The 22,136-nt window shown below is 35.7% G+C and overlaps 1 protein-coding gene across 2 annotated transcripts in view; it reads right to left on the bottom strand.

Annotated features, from left to right (window-relative positions):
• Positions 1-22,136, bottom strand: part of LOC150089353 (heterogeneous nuclear ribonucleoprotein K-like) — a 256,189-nt gene that overhangs the window by 221,713 nt on the left and 12,340 nt on the right. For both annotated transcript variants that reach the window (XM_090389144.1, XM_090389124.1), the window contains exon 2: positions 3,258-3,303. The gene's annotated coding sequence lies outside the window, so the exon portion shown is untranslated. The remainder of the gene's footprint in view (positions 1-3,257; positions 3,304-22,136) is intronic.

The raw sequence follows: 22,136 nt of genomic DNA on the forward strand, positions 1-22,136 counted from the left end.
ATTTGAAATTTTAATTTATGCGAAGTTTGCTTTCATGTCATCTGCTAAGCTTTGGAAACCAGGGATATACTGTGATAAGGCCAACCCTAAAGAATCTTCTGTATGCAAGTCAATAAAAATAAGAGCGATTCTTCGTCTTTGTTTGTTTCAAATACGAAAAGGACAATTCACATAGATATGTGGAACCAAAACAGGAATTTAAAAGTTTACTGCATTTTTTTTTGCATTTGAGTACTTTTCTCGGCAAACATTTCCAAAATGTCTTTTTCTGATGATCGGCTTTTAGGAAGATATCCTTTCGCAATGTAATAATTTCATTTTCATGTAATATTTTTTTTTCTCCATGTGAAAAATCTCAGCAATTTTTTCTTCAATTTGTTTCTTATCTAAGTCAACATTAAATGGATAAGAAATATATTGAACAATGTCTTCAATTATTTTAAAATCATTGAATCTGGTTTAAAATCGTCCACAACTTCCTCATTTTCAGAAACATATTTTTCACTATTAAATTCAAACAGGATATTTTTGCAAAATGATCGAAATTTTGTTTCTTTGAGATCCTTAGCCATTGGCAAAAATTGATATTTATATGCAGAAATACTACGAATCATGTCACCCACATTTTCATTTTTTCCTTGTAATTCCAAATTCAGATCACTTAATTTACTGGTAAAATCTGCCAAAAAAGCCAGATCACACAACCACTCATATCTTGTAGCTGCTGATAATCATCTCCCCAAAAAAGTTTGATCAACAAATGTTTTAATTTCATTCAGCAAATTTCGAAATGTCTGTAGAGACTTACTCCGACTCAGCCACCTCACATCTGTGGGTAAAAATCAGATCTGGTTCATTTGTTTGTTATTTGGTTTTTAGGAGCATTAGCAACTAAGGCCATATTGCTCCAGGGATATGTGGTGGTCATTCCCTGACCTTTCCGCATCCTCCGTATTTGATGGTCACGGGCTTGAACCCCGGTCTAATCAAGAAGCGTGTGCTACGCATTGCTGCTCCTGCCCACAGAGATGCCCAGATCTGGTTCATTTTCATAGTTGTATTTTGAAAAGTCTCCTTTGAGGAGATTGCCCTCTGATGGAATTCACGATTTTGAAATCTATGTCCATAACACTTTTAGTATTTAATCTTTTGGTGGTTAACACTTGTTGGTGGATGATACAGTGGTAACTCAAAAAATCTGGGAATTCATCATCCTTTTGGCACAATGTAATGAATCCGGTAAGATGCCCCAGCACTGCTTTAGCTCCATCTGGACCTCTAGTTCTTTCTTTTAACGAAGTATACCCAGCAGTTCTCTAGTGGCAGAATCATCAAAACCCATACGAGCAACTGGGCTGTATCACTGACATCTGTAGATTCATCCAGTTGTAACGAAAAGGACACAATTAGCAATGTGAGCATGCAATTGTTTGCTCACATTTTTCTCTTTTTCGATGTGTCGCATCACAGTATTTCGAGATAACTGCAGATCCTGAAGAACACTTAATTTCATTTTTGTTCTTAAATTTTTCAAAAAAAATCTGTTATTTCTAAAAATGCATCTTTGATGAATTTACCATCAGAAAATGGTTTGCATTTTTTTGCAAGAAGATGACTCACTTTAAACGATGCTACAGTTACAGCTTTAGATTGTAAATCAGGTGTTAGGAAGAAATTCTGTTCTGCGAATAATCTGGATTTAAGTTATTTTAATTTATTTTTTTCTAAAGTCACTATTAGGCAGAAATCTGATTGGTATTTACCATGGAGTGTTGAAGTGCCTTTCTAAAATTTCTTTTTTGGGTATAGCCATGGAAGCATTGCAAATCAAACAACATTTTTCTTTTATCGTTACAAAAAAGTATTCTTCCCACTCGATGAAAATGATACGTTTTACTCTTTCTCATAGTATTAATTTTAAATCAAATCAAATTAATGTATAAGTACTGTCCATAAGTAAGCTAAATAATAATTCAACACTTACACACACTCTCCACAAAGTAACTGCGTGAATAAGCACATGCAGTGGGGCACATAATAATAATATTTAGATTTTGATTAATCTATTTATTATTATTATTAGCCGTATGGTGCAAGGAAGCCTGAGGCTTCTGCTGCACCAGCAAAAAAAAAAAAAAAACACTGAGTTACCATGAGAGAGAGTTAGAAGTAGAAGGGTATCACCAAGAAAGAGAAGAATGATGATTTTCCTGAAATTATAACCCATTCCTTTGCCTTTAATCACTGCTACCTCTCTCTCTCTCTCTCTCTCTCTCTCTCTCTCTCTCTTCATTATCCACCGTAAAACTCAGTGATCACTTTATGTTACTGGTTCCTGTAATGTCAGCCCTATTATGTCATCTGGTTCATGGGTGATGATTAGGTCTAGAATATTCTTTTCCCTTTTTAAATCAACCTAGTTGATTTAAAAATTGTCCCTATGTTGGGTTATCTTCCTGTTTGTTCCAATCAATTAGACGCAAATTAAAATCACCCATAATAAGACATTCAAACTTACTTGCCCATTCCATTTCGTGTAGAGGCTCTCGTCATAATGTTCACAATCACCTGGCCTGTAGATTAAACCCATTCTCCTTATACCTTTGCTTCCAACTATCTCACACTATACAGATTTTGTATTAGCATGCGAAACTCTGAATCCAGGAAAAACTTCACTGCACTCCGGCTGCTTTTGAAAAGAAGCATGATCCCACCACCTGCCCAATATCCTTCCTAAATACATTGTACATTCTATACTGAAATTCATCATTCCCTATTTCTTGGTGGCACCATGTTTCTGTTAGCCATATTATGTCAGCATTACTTGTCCTAACCAGCAGTTTACTGAATTTACTCATTTTATTGACAACATTTCTGACATTACTATATAGACAATTAAGACAAGTGTTCTTGTACAGTTAACTACCCTGACACACCCCTTGAAGTTATTTAAGCTTGCTTCCCTGGCATTAGCTACCCACTCATTTGAAAAGTCAAAGACTAGATACTTGAAGAGCAAGAAATGAATTGTGCAGTACCGATGTGGCATGCTAAGTTAAAACTATGAGCATCACACTTTAATGTACTGTCACATAATGAAACTAATCAAAAACAGAAATAAATACTAGAAAACGGTTTTGTTCAAGTTATTTGATAAATCCCTATTTATATTTATGAAAAAAAAAATTATTCTAATGATGCTCAATAAAAATGCACTAAATTACATGGGGAATTTTTTTCAGAAAACAACTACTCACGTCTGAATCCAAACAGGACTTCTCAGTGCTTCAAATTCAAGTATACCTAGAAGTGGAAGTAAATGTTAAATAAATGTACACATGTAGCCCTATATAAATATAAAAAAAACTATGATCTATCATGGATAAAAAAAAGAGGTAGGTGGCCAAACACAACTGTTCTTTATAAGTGAGGCAACTGGCAATTTAAGTTTGAATTTTCTACCTAAATTTAACTACCATATTTCCCCATGTATGATGCACCTTAAATTTGGGGGCCAAAATTTGAAAAAAAAAAAAAAAAGTATTACATAAAGTTATTGAACTCAAGTTTTATTCATCATAAAATTCATACAACTCATCACTGCCAAAACTCCCATCCATTAGCTTGTCCTCATCTGTGTCTGATGACGAATTACTGTCTTCATATATTGCCTCATCCTCGGTTCCATCTATGGCATTTGAAACGCCACACTTCTTAAATGACTTGACAACGATCTCGATCTTGATATTATCCCAGGTTCTTTTCACCCAGGTACAAACTTTTCCTATAGTTGGTTTTTTCACTCTTCCTGATGGTGTCAAATTGTCCCCAGAAGACTTCATCCATTGGTTCCATTTGTCTGTCATTGTAGCTTTGAAGGGTTTCTTAATGCTGACATCAAGTGGTTGGAGCAGGGATGTCAAGCCTTCAGGTATGACGGCAAGTTTTGTTTTTTGCTCTGCAGCAATCTTCTTTGTATTTTTTGTTATGTCTGCCCTGAACTGATCAAGCACCAATAGGGCAGATTTGCGTAAGAGCCCACCTGGTCTCCTGCTACAAACTTTCTCAAACCAGATCTTCATCCCATTCAACCCTTGTCGTGAATGTGAACAATCACTCCTTGAGGAATCTCTTCTTTTGGCATTGTTTTGTGTTTGAAAATCAGCATAGGAGGCAGCTTGGTTCCGTCGGCACAATAAGCTAGAACAACTGTGTAATGGCTCTTTTCATGTCCACTTGTCTTCACAGTTACAGTTTTCACCCCCTTTTTATCAACAGTTCTGTTACATCAAATTGAAGGGGGACTTTGTCCATATTTGAAATGTCCCAACTCAAACTGATGTGTCTTCTGACATTGAATGACAAAACAATGAAATTCAAGGACCTTTTGCTCATAGCTTTCAGGCATCTTTTGGGCAAGTCTGGTGTGTGTGTACGCATGCTTAGTCCATTCCGTTTCATGAACCTGAAGCACCAATTGTGTCCACCTTTGAAATCGGTAACTTCTTTTTCATCAGCAATTCTCCTTGCCTCATGCTGAACCATCTTCGTGGACACAGGAATTCCAATTGCCCTTTGCTCCTCAATCTGCATCTTCAATTCCCTCTGTAAATCAGGCCATTTTGCTGACTTGCCTCTAATGGCCTTCTTCTGCCGTGGCGTTTTCAGTAGGGTTTCTTCTTCCCGTAGCCAGTCTCGGATTGTTTTCTCAGTTGGAGGAGGACTAAACTTACGTTCAGCAGCATGACTTCCATTCACTTTTGCAAACTGGATCACTTTTAACTTGAATTCAGCACTGTACGAAAATCTTTTCTGAGCCATTTCTGGGCAGAACGTAACCTAATATACCAGTAACAAGTGCGAAACAATGAGCGCAAAGACAACAAGTGTGAAAAATGCAAGTAAAAAAATATCTAAAACCATTGTATAAGACGTACCCAATTTTTAGACCCCAAATTTTTCGAAAAAAAGGTGTCTTATACATGAGGAAATACGGAAAATCTCAAGATAAGTTTTCTGCTGAAGACTATCTCACTTGTACGATTAGATTTTCTTGTTGGTACACAATTGATTTGCTGCTCAATGAGCTACAGCCAAAACAGACCTGCAAAGGTCCAAAATTTGCCATTCAGATCAGAAAAATGGCAGTTTGTTGAGCAGCATCCAATAACTACGAAACTGGATACTCTTTGGAGTATAAATACTGGGGTCAATCAGTTAATTTTAAAATACAAATTACCTGTATGCAATATAATATATGCTATCTGTAACGTGCAGAACTCCACACCTTAAATCATTACTTCACAGACAAAGCTAGCAATCCTTTATTAATAAGTTTAAATGCGTTTAAAATTTATTTTGAGTTCAGCTGTGAGAAATATTTTTGGAAAGACCAAATGCAACGGTAAAAAAAAAAAAAGAAAAAAACTTGTACTGTATAATATCATTACAAGTAAAGTAAAGGAGTGCTAGTAAAAGTTTTAAAGAGATACCAGAGAAACAGGAGAAAAATGGTTAAATCATTGCACCCACTTCCTCAATAAAAGTTCATATGGAGCAGGTTATAATGATGAGATTATCACTAAGGCAACATTTGCCGTTTGTGCTCTCTAGGTCTTCATTCGTTTGCAGGAAGGAATTAGAAGTGAAATTTTAAACTTATATATCTTGCTTCCCATAGAGCAGTGTCCATATTAAGTGAATATTGTATTGTTTCTATGTATTTATCTATGCAAAAGCTATAACAAATCATTCAAAAACTTGCGAGACTTTACTTAACTTGTGGGAGTAGAAAGACAAGTAATCTTGTGCTTTAAACAAACGAACATTCAAAATTTCATAGCAATGTCATCTATCAGTTCCTATGCTACGAATCATGCAAATAAAGAGCAGCAAGAACAATGGCATGGCACCCGATGTTTTCATGTTTAACTCTGCAGTGTCAGTACTACCTGTGAGGTTAACTTGAAAATAATGCTAATTATTGGTTTAAGATAAAATTTATGATATTCTGTTTCTTCCTAAATATAGACTAATTTTTTACTTGGTACGGTTCCTAAATTTTTATTTATTGCTTTCCCAAGAGTTATAGCACAAGTGCACCAAAATTAAACTAAACCTTAAAACTAAAAATAAATTAACACACCCAAGGAGGTTTAAGATAAAAAGCTGATGGACTTGAGACAGACATTACAAATCCCTACAACTTGCAGTTATTGAAAATAGTTAACAGAAGAAATTATTAATTACACTTTACAAGGACAAACAGTTTCACATTATAACCTATCTAAAATTTATTTTTTAAATCTCCTTTCTTGTAGCATTAAATAGTTGTTGGCAACATAACCCTCTTGAAGCTGATGGGTTTCATACAAAGATTTTTTTTTTAAGCATAAAAATTCTCAAATTTCAGATATGAAATTTGCATGGCATTTAGTAACAAATTCAAAAAAGCCCTTAATTACTGTTATTTCAATTTTGAGAAAATACTGGGTGAAGCAAGCTCTGTGGAGTGTCAGTTCACTGGGTACCAACTCACTGTTGTAGTTTAGATTTTTCTTCAATTTTCTAAATAATTGTTTGTTGTCAGCATATACTAGTTGAAAAAATTTTCATAAGGAGGAAGAGAAATCAACTACTGAAAAAAAGACTTTTCTCTTAAGAGAGGTTGAGAAACAAAATTATGCAAAAAGTAAAAAATATCAAACTATGTAGAAAAAGGCAAGAGCTGCTTACAAGTTGACAACAGAAGAAAGTTAGAAAACAGGCCTCGTGTGTCTGTTGCATTATATCATCCAAGTTTCTTGCGATGACCGACTCAGCTTTCAAAGCAAAGTGCCTCTTCATCAGCTAGTCTGTGAATGGTGTACTTCAGTATATACTGATGGTTACAATAGCATAAGTCAGCTGGGCATGATTACGTACCACGAGTCTGGTGTTGGTAGAGCAGAATTACGTACACGTGATAATCGCCAGCACTCATCGCACTGCAATACAGTGCATTCTATAATAGGGTGTAAGTGTACTCCCCTTGTGTGATTCATAGTACCATTATTGGTGGCTATGTGCAGTGCTTCAAGCCATGAGCGCTGGCAGTAATCACATGAATAGTCGACGATGTCAATATCCCGTTGGGGATCAAGCTTGTGCTGCTCAATCCAATAATGCTCGGCGACTGCGGAGCATTCAAAATTATCAGTTCACAGAGCCACCTAATGCTCAGAAACCAGATCTTTCAATTTTCTACCAGACTCACCCACATAACACTCCCCACAATCCAGACACACAATACGGTATACAGAACCACTCCGTAGGAAAGGTGGGACAGGTGTTTTCACCTTAGAAATAATAGATTGTCATTTCCTCCCCAACGACAAGTCTGTCATTGCAAGAAACTTGGATGATAGAAATTATTACTTGGGAAGACAGTCAAGGTGGACCAAGACTTGTTCATAATCCATGAGAACAAGCTCACAAAACATTTCACTTTCAAGGAGTTTGAAAATACTGCTCAAGGGACAAAAATACTTTTACATTACCAACATTTATACATCAATGAATATATGTTAGCTGGTATCGCTACTTTTTAGTAGTGACAAGCAAATAAAGAAAATGGGAATAATTCTGACAAAAATAAAACATCCTGTAAAGGATACAAAGTGACTACAAGACTCATCCCTAAATAAAATAGCTTGTTATATGTATTTCACTGAAGTAAATACATCAATACTCCCAATCTCTTGCATCATGCAGTATGATTGCTGACTTTTGAGGTTATGCTGGATATCACGGTAAAATAAAAATCTTAATTACATTTCAAGGATAGAATCCAGCACTAAAACAATGGTCATAGGCCAACCGCTAGAGTCCACCAGACTGAACCTATTGGTAACTCTAGGATACATCCAGATCACAGTATATAATCTTGCTGCCTCTGCTCTGCCAGTGACTGGGGGTCCAAAAAAGCATGCATGTGGGGGACACTGTTCAGGCCACGTTATGTCAAAGAGCTGTGTATATACCATATCCAAAAATTTCATTACTTCATGATACATCCCCACCACCTTTTCAATACTATTGAATACATCATGAATAGTCAAACTAATGGAAAAAAACTTATCTGCAAAAATATCTAACCCTCTCAAACACTTCCTTGTTCATTTAACAAATATAAGTGGTTTCAACACCAATATCAATGATATCCATTTTCACCTACAGTGCCAAGCCACAGTTACTTTTTCTAACAGAATCCCAATTACTCTTGATCCAACCACTACTCATCTCAGTTATCCTAATTATTTGCTGTACAATTCTTTTCACCCCAAAGGTGATACTTGTACATATGGCCACGAACATTTCCTATCAGAGACAGTGATTTGTAATCTCCTCCTTTCAATCTTTTCTGGCTTAAAATCTCGACCCTACTAGGTAAAATTTACCTGATGCCAACTATTGATCTCCCAATTCCACTATCATTTGGAAATCTGACTTCCTTTCTTTAAAGCTTGACTTTCTACAATCTAATTTTCTTAACAGTGAGGTAATTTTCCATTGAGCTTTTAATGTTCACAACTCCAGCTAGCCTCAGTTTTCTAGTCACACAGCCCACCACTTTGCTTATTGGAGGCTTGAAGTGGTGAAATGAGAGCAAAGTTTCCGGCATCGCCTGCCCCCATACTTCTCCATCAACCCATGCACGGTACTAAGTACTATAGGTTTTGATACCTTTCGTGTTTGGGTTTTCATAAAAAAAAAAAAAAAACTGGTCAGGGTGCTGAGGCTTTTACAATTACTAATCACCTCATATGGATTGTTCATTTATCTATCAGACAATCCTAACCACACAGCAAGCATTCTTGATCTTTTTCCTTAAAAACAACCCTTCCAAGTACAGCCACTCCCTGACTCACATAAGGGTTGCTTTCTGTGGAACTATACGTGTCAGAATTTCCCTAAATGCTTTATGCAGCACTCACAAATTTGACTGAAGCAAAAAAGAAATGTTCTATGAACACGTAAATAGAATTATTTATTCAATTATTTTTTTATCTCATGCGAAAGAAAAATTACAGAAGTGTACAAAATTACAAAAAGAGAGGAGACGGGCATATCACCAAGTTTTACCTTTCTAGCATCGTTGCCAGAATTAACTCTCCAGATGATAAGCACGCCGCTGTGGAAGTTGAGGGCTGTGGAGATTTCAGAAGGGGTTTTCCTAACACATCACAAAATTTCTCTGCAGCTGCAGAATCGGCACTGGTGACTTCATCGCATACTTTAATGTTTTGGAAACCACTGCGATGCTTGAACTTATTAAACCACCCGTTACTTGCCATGAACTTGGCTTGGGTTTTGCTGTACTTATCCTTAATATCATCACGAGTACTTCTTGCTTTTGCTTGAATGCCAATGAACTCAGGGGCACTTGCTTCAGAATCTGATTTTCCATTCATATTATTAATAGTTTTTCTATCTTCGATATAGCACCTGAACACTGTTTTGTGATCACTGTTGATCTTAATTGCATTGATCCTTTAACATGTTCTTTTATATGTGAACTGTCCTTTAAAATAGCATTCACTGTTGAAGCAGAGATGCCTAATTCCTGTGCAATAGATGACAAACTTTGTCCTGCTTTGTAAAAAAAAGTTAAACTGCAGCCATTATCAACCCACTGCAGGATGGAAGCCTCCTCAACAATTCAACAACATAATGTAAAAACACACAATTCCAGATTATCGCAAATGCAATAAGATCGAGTTTACTACCCATTTATAATAGATTGCACTAACAGAAAAGCCCAATAAACTGGAAAGTGCAAACTGCTTTATTGTTTTATGGGTAGTGACCTCCAAAAATGTGTTTTAGAAAAATATCACAAAGGCATTCAAAACTGATTCTTATAACAAACCATATAATAACAATGAAGGTGTAGTGCAATTTCCATTGTAAAAATGACCTTTTAGAGAGATAAATAGCTTAGTTATATAGTGAAAATTTCAACTTCTGAGGTCTTGGAACAAATTACCAAAAGTTTTTTTCTTCCGATTTCTTCTAAACGTGCCTGATCCTTCTTTAAATTATTCAAAATACTCACTTCCACAATACTAAATGAAAGTTTGTTCCAACAATCAATTATTCTCTAACTGAAAATAAATTCTCCCACCTATTCTAAAACTCTTTTCCAATTTTATTCAACCCATTTAGATTTAATAAGGTCTCCTTGAATATGCAGTTTCTAGATGCTGAAATTTACAGAACAGAAATAGCTCCTCCATTTATGTCCATGACTAATCATGATACTCTACTACACAAGTTCTAACAGATCTACATCCTTCCTAAAATAGAGCTCCGAAACCTGAATACAGTACTGAAGATGTTGCCTAACTGTTGCCATTTACAGCAGAATAATCACCCTTTCCCTGCTGGCAACATTCCTGTACATCATTGACAATGTCCCATTAGTTCTCCTAGCAGCCTGTCTGCACCTTTCAGAACTTTGTGTCTGACTGCACAATTATCCCCAATGCACAAATAGATGAAAATTATTCATTCAGTTGATGATCATCAAATTATCAATTGAATGGAACTGATGATCCTGTTCAGTTTACCAGCCTGAACAGAATCATCAGAATTCATTCTATTTCCAGTGGACAAATGCAATTCATCCCTTTTCTTCTAGTGTTAATATAAGTAGAAAACTTCTGCTCATTCTTTGCTAGAGGCTTCTCAATCTGCCTTGGCTTGCTTAATCCCTTTTGCAACATGTATGCAGAATAGTTGATACTTACTGAAGGTTTCTATGAACCTTAATATTTATGTGTCCCATATATTTTTCTTCTTTACAAGACTCACTGGTGCACCTGACATCCATTTAGATCAGTGGTGTCCAACCTTTTCCCCGTAATCAAAGTTAATTTGTTTCGCGGGCCGCACAGAGTGATTTGAGAAAATATTGTCACATTTTCTCTCTTTACTCGTAAAAGGAAATTTTTATTTTCATGTTACCGTTTTTTTCTTTTCAAAGCTATATATTAAAAAAAATGCAAATTCCCAGCACTTTTATGTGAAGCAATTCTAAGTCAGTGATTTTTTTAGATTTTATTAAAATTATAAAAATCTGACTTACTTCTGCTTTTAAATACTCATTTTAGAAAACTTACAACCTGAAAAAGATCACTGCTTTTCAATATTAAGGTGAATAAATAAAAATAATGATAAACCTAAAATTGAAATATTCGAAACTTTTATTAAGTACAATGCACAAGAACATTTACTGGACAAAACATTTAATGAGATGATTGAGGCGGGATATTTTTAAATAATTGTTCAAAATTTGTTTGCAAATTTGTGATGCCAATTTCAATACATAATGAAGATTATGTCCTGATGGTATTTCTTGATGGAGCTCCAGGTCCTGATGGTATTTCCCCACTTGTTCTCAAAACCTCACTCTTGAACTTACTCCTGTTCTATGCCACCTTTATTCACTTTCTTATTCTAGAGGTGCTTTTCCTTCTGCTTGGAAATTTGCTCATATCCAGCCAGTGTGACAAATCCCTAAAAAGGGTGACAAATCCCTCCCACCAAATTACTTCTACTCTTTCTAAAGTAATGGAGAAATCGCTTAACTGTCAACTCTTAAACTATCTAAAAACCTTCCGTCTGATCAATGATCGCCAGTGTGGATTCTGACAGTGTAGATCCACTGTCAGAATCCACACATCAGCCAATATCCATTTACTGTCCAACTTCAAACTCACAGAACCAACTTTTCATCTTGCTTTTGTTTATTCATTCAACTGCCATTTTCTGGAACAACCTTCCTTCAGACGTATTTCCTGAAAATTAAAGTGTATTGCCAACAAATATCTTCTTTCGTCTTCTCAACCTCCAACCCATGCATGGTACTATAAGTTATATCTCTCGTGTTTGGGGTTTCTATAAAAAAAAAAAAATGCAGTGAATTCCAATTGGAGTTTCAGCTCCGATATATATCACTTTCTTGGTTATTCTACCCATAACCCAATGTTTTTACCAATCATATTTTTTGCACCACCAGTTTGGACTCCTACCAGATTTTTAATATTTAATCGTAACTTTTCGATAGATTGGCAAAACTTTTCAAAAAGATTTTCACCTGTAGTTGTTCCGCACATACTCTATAGATCAGCTAAATCTTCAACTGGTACAAAATTATCACTAATTCCATGTATGAAGATGATGAGTTGGGCTGTGTCATTTACATCAGTATTGTCATCCAGTGCCACACTAAAATATTTCATTTGTTTTATGTTTTCCAAATGTTGTTCGAACAAATTCTTTCTAATATCTACTCTTCGCATAATTGTTTGTCGAGACAAACTAATGTCTTATATCCTTGTTCATTTCTCCTGATAAATTTCTTCCATAACTTTTAACAAACAACGCTTAACAAATTCATTGAACAGTTTACTTTCAAAAGCAATCAAATGTGCAACAAGATCTAGAAAATCTTGATAACTGGCACGTACAGCAGACAAATTTCTTAAAAGATACGTTTCCAGTATGTTTTGTTTTCTTAATTCGCAGCACTCCTTTATGTTGATCATAAGATTTATGATTGGAATCAGTGTCGTTTTAAATTATATTCTTTAAAAACTCAATCTCCTGACACACCAAACACACTTCAATGAAGAAATAGTTTTCAATTCACCTTGGATCAAAAACACGACACTCCAAATCGATTCTCCCCTTTTGGAACATTTTTAAGAATGATTTTTTTTAAATTCAATACAAATTAATAATTAATTCAATGCAATGAACAAGCTATATCAAATGCATAACTGTATTTAGCATACATACGACTGACACTGAATCACATGTACATGTTTGATACAGTTGAGCTGGATGTTTGCACGCCTGTACATGCAGTGGCATCGATGCTGCTTTAGTTCACTTTCTGCGCGAGCCTTATAAAAATTATTCACGGGCCAGATCTGGCCTGCAGGTTGGACACCACTGATTTAGATCTAAACCGTCTCTCAGCTGGTATTAATATTTAATGCAAGAAAGCCACACACAATCTGGCTGCATCAGACAAAAAAAAAAGAAGAAAAAAAAAGGAATTATGGACTTTTCACATAGGTAATTATCCAGTTGACCCTTAAATTTCTTCAGTGTCAACATTAACTACCTGCAGAGGCAACTTGTTCCAATAATCAGACTCGCAGGCTATATTCTGCAGACTGGACTTGCATAAATGTATCTTCAATTCAAAAGGGGGGGGGGAATCAAAGGGTGATGTGAGCAATTACAGACTAAGCCCAACTTCCATACAGAGAAAATAATGGAGCCACTAGTTAAAGTAGTAATGCAGGACACTAGACAGGAGTGCAATTATACTTCAGACACATGGGTTTGTGAAGGGGAAATCTTGTCTATCCAATTTGAATGGATACTATGATGCAGTGACAAAGGAACTGGATACAAAAAAAGTTGATATCATATACTTGAATTTTGAAGCATCCGCAGCCGAGTGGTCAGGAGCAGGAGTGCAGTAGCATATGCTCTTTGAGTAGACCTGACTGCTAAATACGGTCGATCTGCCAACCCACACTGGACAGCATGGCAGATTTTCCCTCAACATGAATTGTTGAGGCTTCCATCCTGCAGTGGGTTGATAATGACTGCAGTTTTTACTTGAATTTCAGGAAAACCTTTGATACTATTGCACAAAATACTGCTGTACAAATTGGAGTACTGTGGCTGTTGTTATTTAGTTCTTAAGGAGCATTAGAAACTAAGGCCATATTGCTCCGGGGATTCTCTGACCATTCCGCATCCTCCGTATTTGGTGGTCACAGGCTCGAACCCCTGTCTAATCAAGAAGCGTGTGCTATGCACTACTGCTCCTGCCCACCTGGCTACGGAGGCGCCTAGCACTATGGCATTAAGGGCAAGTTATTGCTGTGGACAAAATGATGGTTGAGTGGTAGAAGACAGTGGTACTGATGGACACTGCTCTTCATAGACTTATTAGCTGAGCCCCCAGGTTTGGTGCTGGGCCAACTGTTTTCTACATTTATTAATGATAAAGGCATATCAGGCTTAATGTCCAGGTTTGCAGATGATATAAAGGTTGGCAGGGTGGTTAATGACAGAATGCTACTGCAAAGGGATCTATAAAAATGATGTGCATGGCTCAGAAATGGCAACTGAAGCATTGACAAAATGCAAAGTAGCAAGTATAGGTAGCAGTAACTCTGGAATAACATACTGTGTGGTACTACTACACTTGGGGTAGTGGAAAATAAAAAGAACTGTGGTAATTGTAGTCAGATATGAAGTTCTCTGAGAAGTGCAGACAAGCTGCACAGGACAGCACATGGGATTTTGTCAGTGATATACAGGAACTTTTCTAGCAGGGATAAAGAAATAATTATCCCATTGTAGTATGAGGCAATGGTCAGGACAAATCATGAGTACTGCATGCAGGTCAGGAAGCCTCATTTTAGGAAGGATGTAGAGCTGCTGGAATGAGTGCAGAGAAAGACAATGAGATTGGTGAGGAGGAACAAAGAGGTTCTCTTACCTTGAATTCTGAAGATTGTAGCATCTGGAGACTAGGCACCTGCAAGGTGATTTCATTTAAGTGTTTTAAGGCTTTGAATGGATTAAGCAAGCACAATGCTGATGGTATTCTTCCTCTTGCTCAGACTATGCACCCGAGGTGGAATAAATTCAAACTGAGGAAGGATAGGTTGCAGTTTTTTGCTAATACTGTATAAGCTTGCTTTTTTTGCATCATTTGCCACTACTAAAATAAAACTTAATACAGTATAATTTAAACCTCTTTCCCTGTAATTTAAATTTATGATTCCTAGTTCTGGAATTCTTTGTAACAATTAAACTTTTGCCTGCATTTGTTTTATTAACCCCTCTGAAAGCCTTAGAAACCTAAACCAATCCCCTTTAAGGTGGCTGGTTACCAAGCTCCGTATCTCACAGTCTTTCCTTTGCCTATCTCACCATGTGAGTTTCCAGTCTTTGGACATTTTCAAGAAACTTTTTCAGATGAGCTCTCAATACATTTGGAATACTGTATTGAAGCTCTACTTCAATACGGTATTCCAAATGTCTTAGAATTGCCTTATAACAGTTGGATTATGACATGTTTCTGCAACCACCCTGCAATCCAATTAGACAGTGGGATTAGGATCTCTACTAGATATTGTTTGATAAATTACTAATACACCATGGGCTTTCCCCGGCTACTTGTTTACACTGCTCAGAAAACTTAATATCTGCCCGTATCGTAACTACCAAATCCATTTTTTTTCCCCTACTCAACCCACCAAGTGTATAAGTTATTCTGGGGTTGCTATTCTCAAAGTATAAGACTTAAAACAGCTGCCACTTCACTGAACATTCTTGAAGCCCGTTCAAGTCATTCTGAAGGATGCACTGCTTGCCACTGATCACGACTCTCTCCCAATCTGTACGGTGTCTGCTAATTTTGACATCAAGCCCTCTTTCTTCAATGTCATTTATGAAAATCAGAAAAAAAAGTGCCCCCCACCCCCACCCTGCAATCCATCTTAGAAACTTTCCAGTAATCCCACCATGTTTCAGTTTACACAGTAACCTCTGATAAGGGACTGCATTACCTTGCTAAAATCCAGAAAAAATATGTCAAAATCCTCACATCTAGATCATAACTATGTCAAAATAGGTTACTAGGTTAGTTAAACACTATTTTCTCTTAACAAAACTGTTTTTTCCTTCAGAATGCCATTTCTATCTAAATGTCCCATTACACTCTTAATCATTGACTCATGATTTTCCCTACCACTGTAGTTACCAACTTCACTCTTGGAACTATCTTTTAAATATTGCCAATACGTTGGCATCCTCCAATCTAAAAGAATTTTTCCCAAGTCCAATGATGCCATCATAATTTACTTCAACAGTTGAATACACTCTCTGGTTGACTCCCTCAAAATTATCGGGTATATGCCATCCATTCCAGGTGCCTTAATTGCCTTTAAGTACAAAAGTTTTTCTAATAAATAGTCATCTGTAATTTTGAAATCACTAATTTCATGTGGCTTAGCCTCATCTCGAACAGCCTCTCCTCAGTGTAAAGGGTGTTTAATCAGTAGACCAATGAAAAGTACCTATTCAATTATCTGGATTATCAGACTTTCCTGCACCGAGTACACAAGGATCTTTTCACAGAGTACACAAGGAATTTGCTTCATTTTCTTCTTGATGTTCACACATGAAAAACTCCTTGTCCCCATTCTTTGCTCTATTAGTGCTTTCTCATACTCAGCCTTGGCCTCCCTAACCTTATCTGGTACTATTATGAATCAACTTGTAGCTGTCCTAGGCTTCAGTACTTTTCATTGGTTTGTAACTTTCCCGTGCTATTTTTTCCTGCTCTATTAAAATGGCCAACTCTATATTCATCCATCTTGGCACCCTCCGCTGCTAAATTCTGTTAATGGCATATATGCGTTCGCACACATGTGATTCTGTGATTATTGCTTTAAAGATATTCCATGATTCTAATGTACTTGCTTTCCTCTGCAATCTGCCCAATAAACAGATGCTAAATAGCACCTCAGATTGTGATAGTTCTCTTTTCTGGAATTAAACCCATGTCTTTACCTTTAACTACTGCAACATCTTTCAACTTATGACTGCATGATCAGTACCTGAAATGATTCTACTTTAAGCCCTGTGATGTCATTTGATTTGTAAGTAATGATGAGGTCAATATTCTTACCCCTAGTATTCTCTCTAAAGTGCTGGTACAAATAATAATCATTAATTTATTTAAACATTTTGTTCCTTATGGTGACTTTCCTTCCCACTTATCAATTAGGGCCAGATTGAAGACTCAGACATTCACAATTGCTTGCCCATTCCATCTGTATGTAGTTCTCAATACTCTTCACAAAAATATAGATAAAAAATACATAAAATATATTCTTCTGCAGTTACTTCCCTAAATGCTTCTCATTTAGAATTTTCAGCTGGTCACATCTTCAGTTGGTCCCAATGAATGGTATTTAAAAACTGAGAACAATGTGGTAACCTAGCCACCTTTTACAAAAGCAAAATTTGTCCCCTCTATCTTTTAGAGCAGTTATATCTTAAAAGTATATCCAGCATCCATGCACTGTGTTCACTGCTGATAATCAGATTAGGAGTACTACTCTATCTTGCCTCACTAACATGCTGGTGTAGCAGAAAAGTAATCTAACACTTAGTCTTACTATTGTATGAATGATCACCCCACAAGTTCCAGTTAATATCTGGAAAATTAAAATTCCCACTCCAAAGCAATCTGATTTACTTGTTCTCTATTTGTCTACACAGTTGCTCATACTCACAAAAGTCATTTGGCTCTAATAAACACACTCCTACTCTCATTTTTGTTTTCCCAGTTGTTCTTGTGACACCAAACAAGGAGCACTACACCTGGCTACCCCCAGCAAATGAGTGTACTACTTTAGATAATGCACTTCTTAGCATGTTTGCTACCAGAATACAATCTTGTGTCAAAACAAACTTCAAGTGTTGTGTTAACAAAAATGTGTCCATTCAACTGCAGTCAATAAATGAGAGCTGTAAAAGGAAAGGCACACAAAATGAATAACTGAGCAATATCGACACACTGATTGATCCATGGGCAATTGCATTACAGCTGGGATTTTCCTTAAAGTTAAACCCACTGTTTATGGAGCACTATAAAAGATGTATACATGGTTCACATTTTTATATGATCTTTGCTTTTGTCTAATTTAGTGGTTTTTTTTTTTTTTTTTTTGTTATAAAAAAGTTATTTTATCTACCATATATGTGTATAAACTGACTATGTACAGTGTAACTACTAATTTTTTTTTACAAAAAAAATTTTTTTTTTTCATATAGTTCATGTATAATACGACACCAGCTTTTGGACAATATTGATAGGCCTACTGTAGTGTGACATTTCAGTACTGGGTATAATCCTAGACATATTTTGTAGAAAATATGTAGAGGTTTTCCTGTTTTGTACAAAGCCACTCCAAAAAACTTGTAGTGACACTTAAAATACGCAAACATATATAGTCTATCTTATTCTTAAAACATTTAATAAAGAGCAATCATTTAATAAATCATGATTGCCAGGAAAAAAAAAAGTTAATTCTACTGCTTTGATTTATACAATAATAATATTAAGAATTAACACTAATTTGGGAGCTTTATAAGGGCATTATTATATATAATATACACAAAGTATGACATAATACATGAATAAATTCTTTACAACAAAAAAAGTACCTACTCCTACTGAATATTTATTAACTAAAAGCCATTAAAAACTGTCACTGTCTTCATTACCAAACAATTTATGTCCCAATCTAATTGAATTTTGATCAACACATAGGAGCATCTGAAGCAGCTTCTGCTATCATAGGTTCATCAGCAACTTCTTCATCACTGGCATTGTTATTCCACAAAAAAATTGTCCTCTGTCCCATCAAGAGCATTGGAGATTCCACATTCCTTAAATGCACCAGTTTCCGATTTGATATTTCTACATGCCTAAACAACCCATTCACAAAGGTTCATAATGTCGGAGGGCAAATGCACCCTCCTTTTGTAAATGTCTTTTCCCCTCAATCATCCAATTGTTCCACAAAATTTCTCATAGCATCTTTAAAAGGTTTGTTTAAGCTAGTTGCATATTCCTAGACCTCCAGGAATCACTGCTTTATATCTGTTCTGGGATCTAACAGGGAATTTGTTTTGGTATTGTCTTTCTCTTGAAAATTCCTATTGGCCTCAGCTTTGTGCCATCAGCTGCACATGTTAATATAACAGTAAATTTCATTTTTTCATAACCAACTGTTTTGTTGATTGGCATCTCAAAATTCATTGGAGTTTCATTCACATTTCCAAAACATGTCAATTGATAGATACTCTTCTTTCTATGTTTGATTATAAATTTCTGAAATAAAATTATTTTATCATCCAATTCTGCAGGTAGGCACTGTGAAATCTTGGTCTTCTGTCGCAGGAACAAGATCGTATCTTTTTATACACGACTATTAATTGCAGAAACTGTAGTAATTAAATTACATGAGAATTCTGTTAATGTTCGGTGGCCATATTTGATTTCCGATGCGTGGACCTTTACGCGCATGCGCGAAGACAAATAATCACTATTTAAGTTAAGTTCAACCCTATTCGGTAATTTTCATTCCTGTGATCACGACATACAGTCGAAAAGCGTTGTCAGCTTCAGGAAGGAAAATAGTTTTGAATATTTGTTAGATTTTTTAATTTTTAATTGCGTTAATTGATTTGAATTGTGTTAAATCGGTTTTCAATTATTTATTTTTTACTCTAATGTAAGTTTTCGATTTTTTCGTTTTAATTTCTGGAGAGTATCATACGGAAGTGTTCTACGTACTATATTGAGGTAAACTCCTCTTATTATTTTACAAATATTTCATAAATTTCATACACCACCCAGCAGTGGGTGGGGTATGAAACATTCATTTTATCTGCCTGTTTTCATTTTATTCATTTCAATCAACATTCATTTTATTTGCCTGTTTCAGGACAAAGATCTGAATTTTTCCACGGAAACATTTTCTGTTCTGCAGAGTTTCAGTGAAAAATTTATTTACTTCATCTTCCAACTGTGGCCACCTATTAGTCTTACCTCTATTTACACATTTGTTCTTAGACACATGCCGAAGCTGTGTAGACAGCTTCCTCCACTTCCTAATACTATGCTCTGTAGTATTAAATTGTCTTGCAGCTGCACAATTTTTATCTTTTTTTGCATACTCAATCACTTCTTGAATCCATTTTGAGAGAAAACACGAGTTTAGAGAAAAAGAATAAAGGAATGCAGATGAAGAAATAAAATTATAAAACACGAAAACCGTTCACACTAAATATGTTGGAAAAGTAACATATGAACTATGTAAACAAACAGTACTGATGGGAATCAATCAGAACTGATAATCTTCATTTGTATCAAGTATTTGTGAATTTAACGCAGCATATGAAAAAGATTCTACTTTTCATGTAGCAACAAACAATGATAAAGGACTGTACTTAAAGGTTAGTCTACCATGAGCATGCATGTGCATAGTATAGCTTACATTAAAAAAAAATGCCACATGAAAATGCATTAATTTTAATTCTCTCAAAAATATTATGCAAGTATAGTGCAATTTCATACTTTTTTCATAAAAATTTGGTTATAAAAATTCACACTGTACATTAGTATATATGGTATTTTAGTATTTTCCATGAGAAAAAGGTAAAAAGATTATGCTTACAGAATTTTAATTCTTTAATTTGTCACCTTAGTGTCTACTAAAAAAAAATTGTGTAAAAAGTGTTTTCTATCAAATTTTACCCTAAAGGGTTGTTTATAATGGATCCACAGTCAGAGACATCAGGACTGAAAAGGAATAGGGATGGACAGTATTTGAAGCTGTTAACATTGAATCAGCTCTTTGTAGGAAGTCATCCGATACTGAAATAGAATCCTATTCAAGTGATGCAGATTCTGAATCTTGTTCAAATGCATCTGCTGATATTAATACAATATCAAACAACAGATGTCAGATTATTTGGAGTGATGATTCTTTGCAGATCAAATCCCTGCAAACAAATCAAGCCGTGCCTACTTGTCCCAGAAAAATAATCCAATTAGTTATTTTGGTTGCCTGCAACTGATGAATTTTTTCAGTAGCTTGTGAACAAAACCAATGCTTACATAACCAAAGTAAAGACACTTACACATGGAATATAGGTTGCATGCTTACCTAGGACCAGCAGCCACAGGTAACCTAAACCAATCATGTAAGTTAATGGGAGTGCATAGAATAATAGTATGTAAGCACTGTCCACTACTTGTGTTAATCTGCCAGTAACATAACTCAACAAATTAAGCTTGTTGTTTGCCTGCAGTCTATTCCAGTGGAAGTACAGGAGAGTTCACTGAAATGGATGTGCATTGTTCACACCTCTGGCCTTTAGGCAATTATTAGAAATGCTGCTACTGTAGAAAGCATGAATTCATGGTGGCATAAAGAAAACTTATAATCAGAAGTTTTAAGCATGGATATAACATTTTAATTTGAAACATTTATGGATTTATCTAAAATGCTCAATACTGGACAAAAGTGTCAAACTACATTCAAACAGGAATACTATGGAGAAATGCTAGTAAGAAAAAAATATATATATTAATATACCACTCCCCAGATATAACGGCATTGTTTACACTGCGGATTCGGATATACCGCCAGTCTTACTGCCTGACTGCCACAGAAAAAAATTCCGAGAAATATATTAACGTTCTTCTGCACTCAAATGACCCAGTGTTCGCGAGAGGGAAAAAGTGGCGGTTCTCAGAAATCCCTTTACCCTCCCAACAAGTTAAGAAGCAAAAAGGATGTTTATCGAACAAAGAAATTCCTGCTCGGTTCGAGTTTTATTCTTGCAATGGTATCCTATCCTACCTTACCCTTTCCTTGAGTGGCAGTATTTGCTAATCTTCTTCAAGGTCAACTACTACACTACACCCACAGATTGAGTTGTGCGATTTGCTTATCTCCTCCAACACAAAAGAACAATTTCCCGAAAATGAGTCAGATGGGAGCAGTGCATCCGAAAGATGTGAGGTTGTTTTAGCCTCTGCAGTTAGTATTGATTATGTTTCCTTATGTAAGGGTTTGTACTGCAAAAAAAAAGGCGATCCACAGTTTGAGACCTACCTACCTACCTGTGCCGGTTGTGTTTTTTTGTGACTGTTTGGTATCAGTGATTTTTTTACATTTTTGTGAGCTTTACAGATGTAGCTATCATTCATAATAAATTAATTTATTTCAGAGGTTATGCCGAACATTAATAAAAGAAAGTCATACACCATCGTGGAAAAGCTGACTGTAATCCAACGAGTAAAAAGTGGTCTCGAAATGGGAGTTGGGTATTTGTGCAGAGGGAACAATACGAGGATGGACTGCAGAAGAAGAAGGAAGACTGTTCCTTCTTGGATAAGTTGGACTGGAAAAGATGAAATCAAGACTGTAAAAACGAGTCAGCAGATGATTGTTCATACGTGGTTCGTTCAG

Source organism: Mastigoproctus giganteus, chromosome 2 (assembly GCF_048544385.1).
Source record: "Mastigoproctus giganteus isolate SK-2022 chromosome 2, ASM4854438v1, whole genome shotgun sequence".
In the NCBI taxonomy this organism is placed as follows: Eukaryota; Metazoa; Arthropoda; class Arachnida; order Uropygi; family Thelyphonidae; genus Mastigoproctus; species Mastigoproctus giganteus.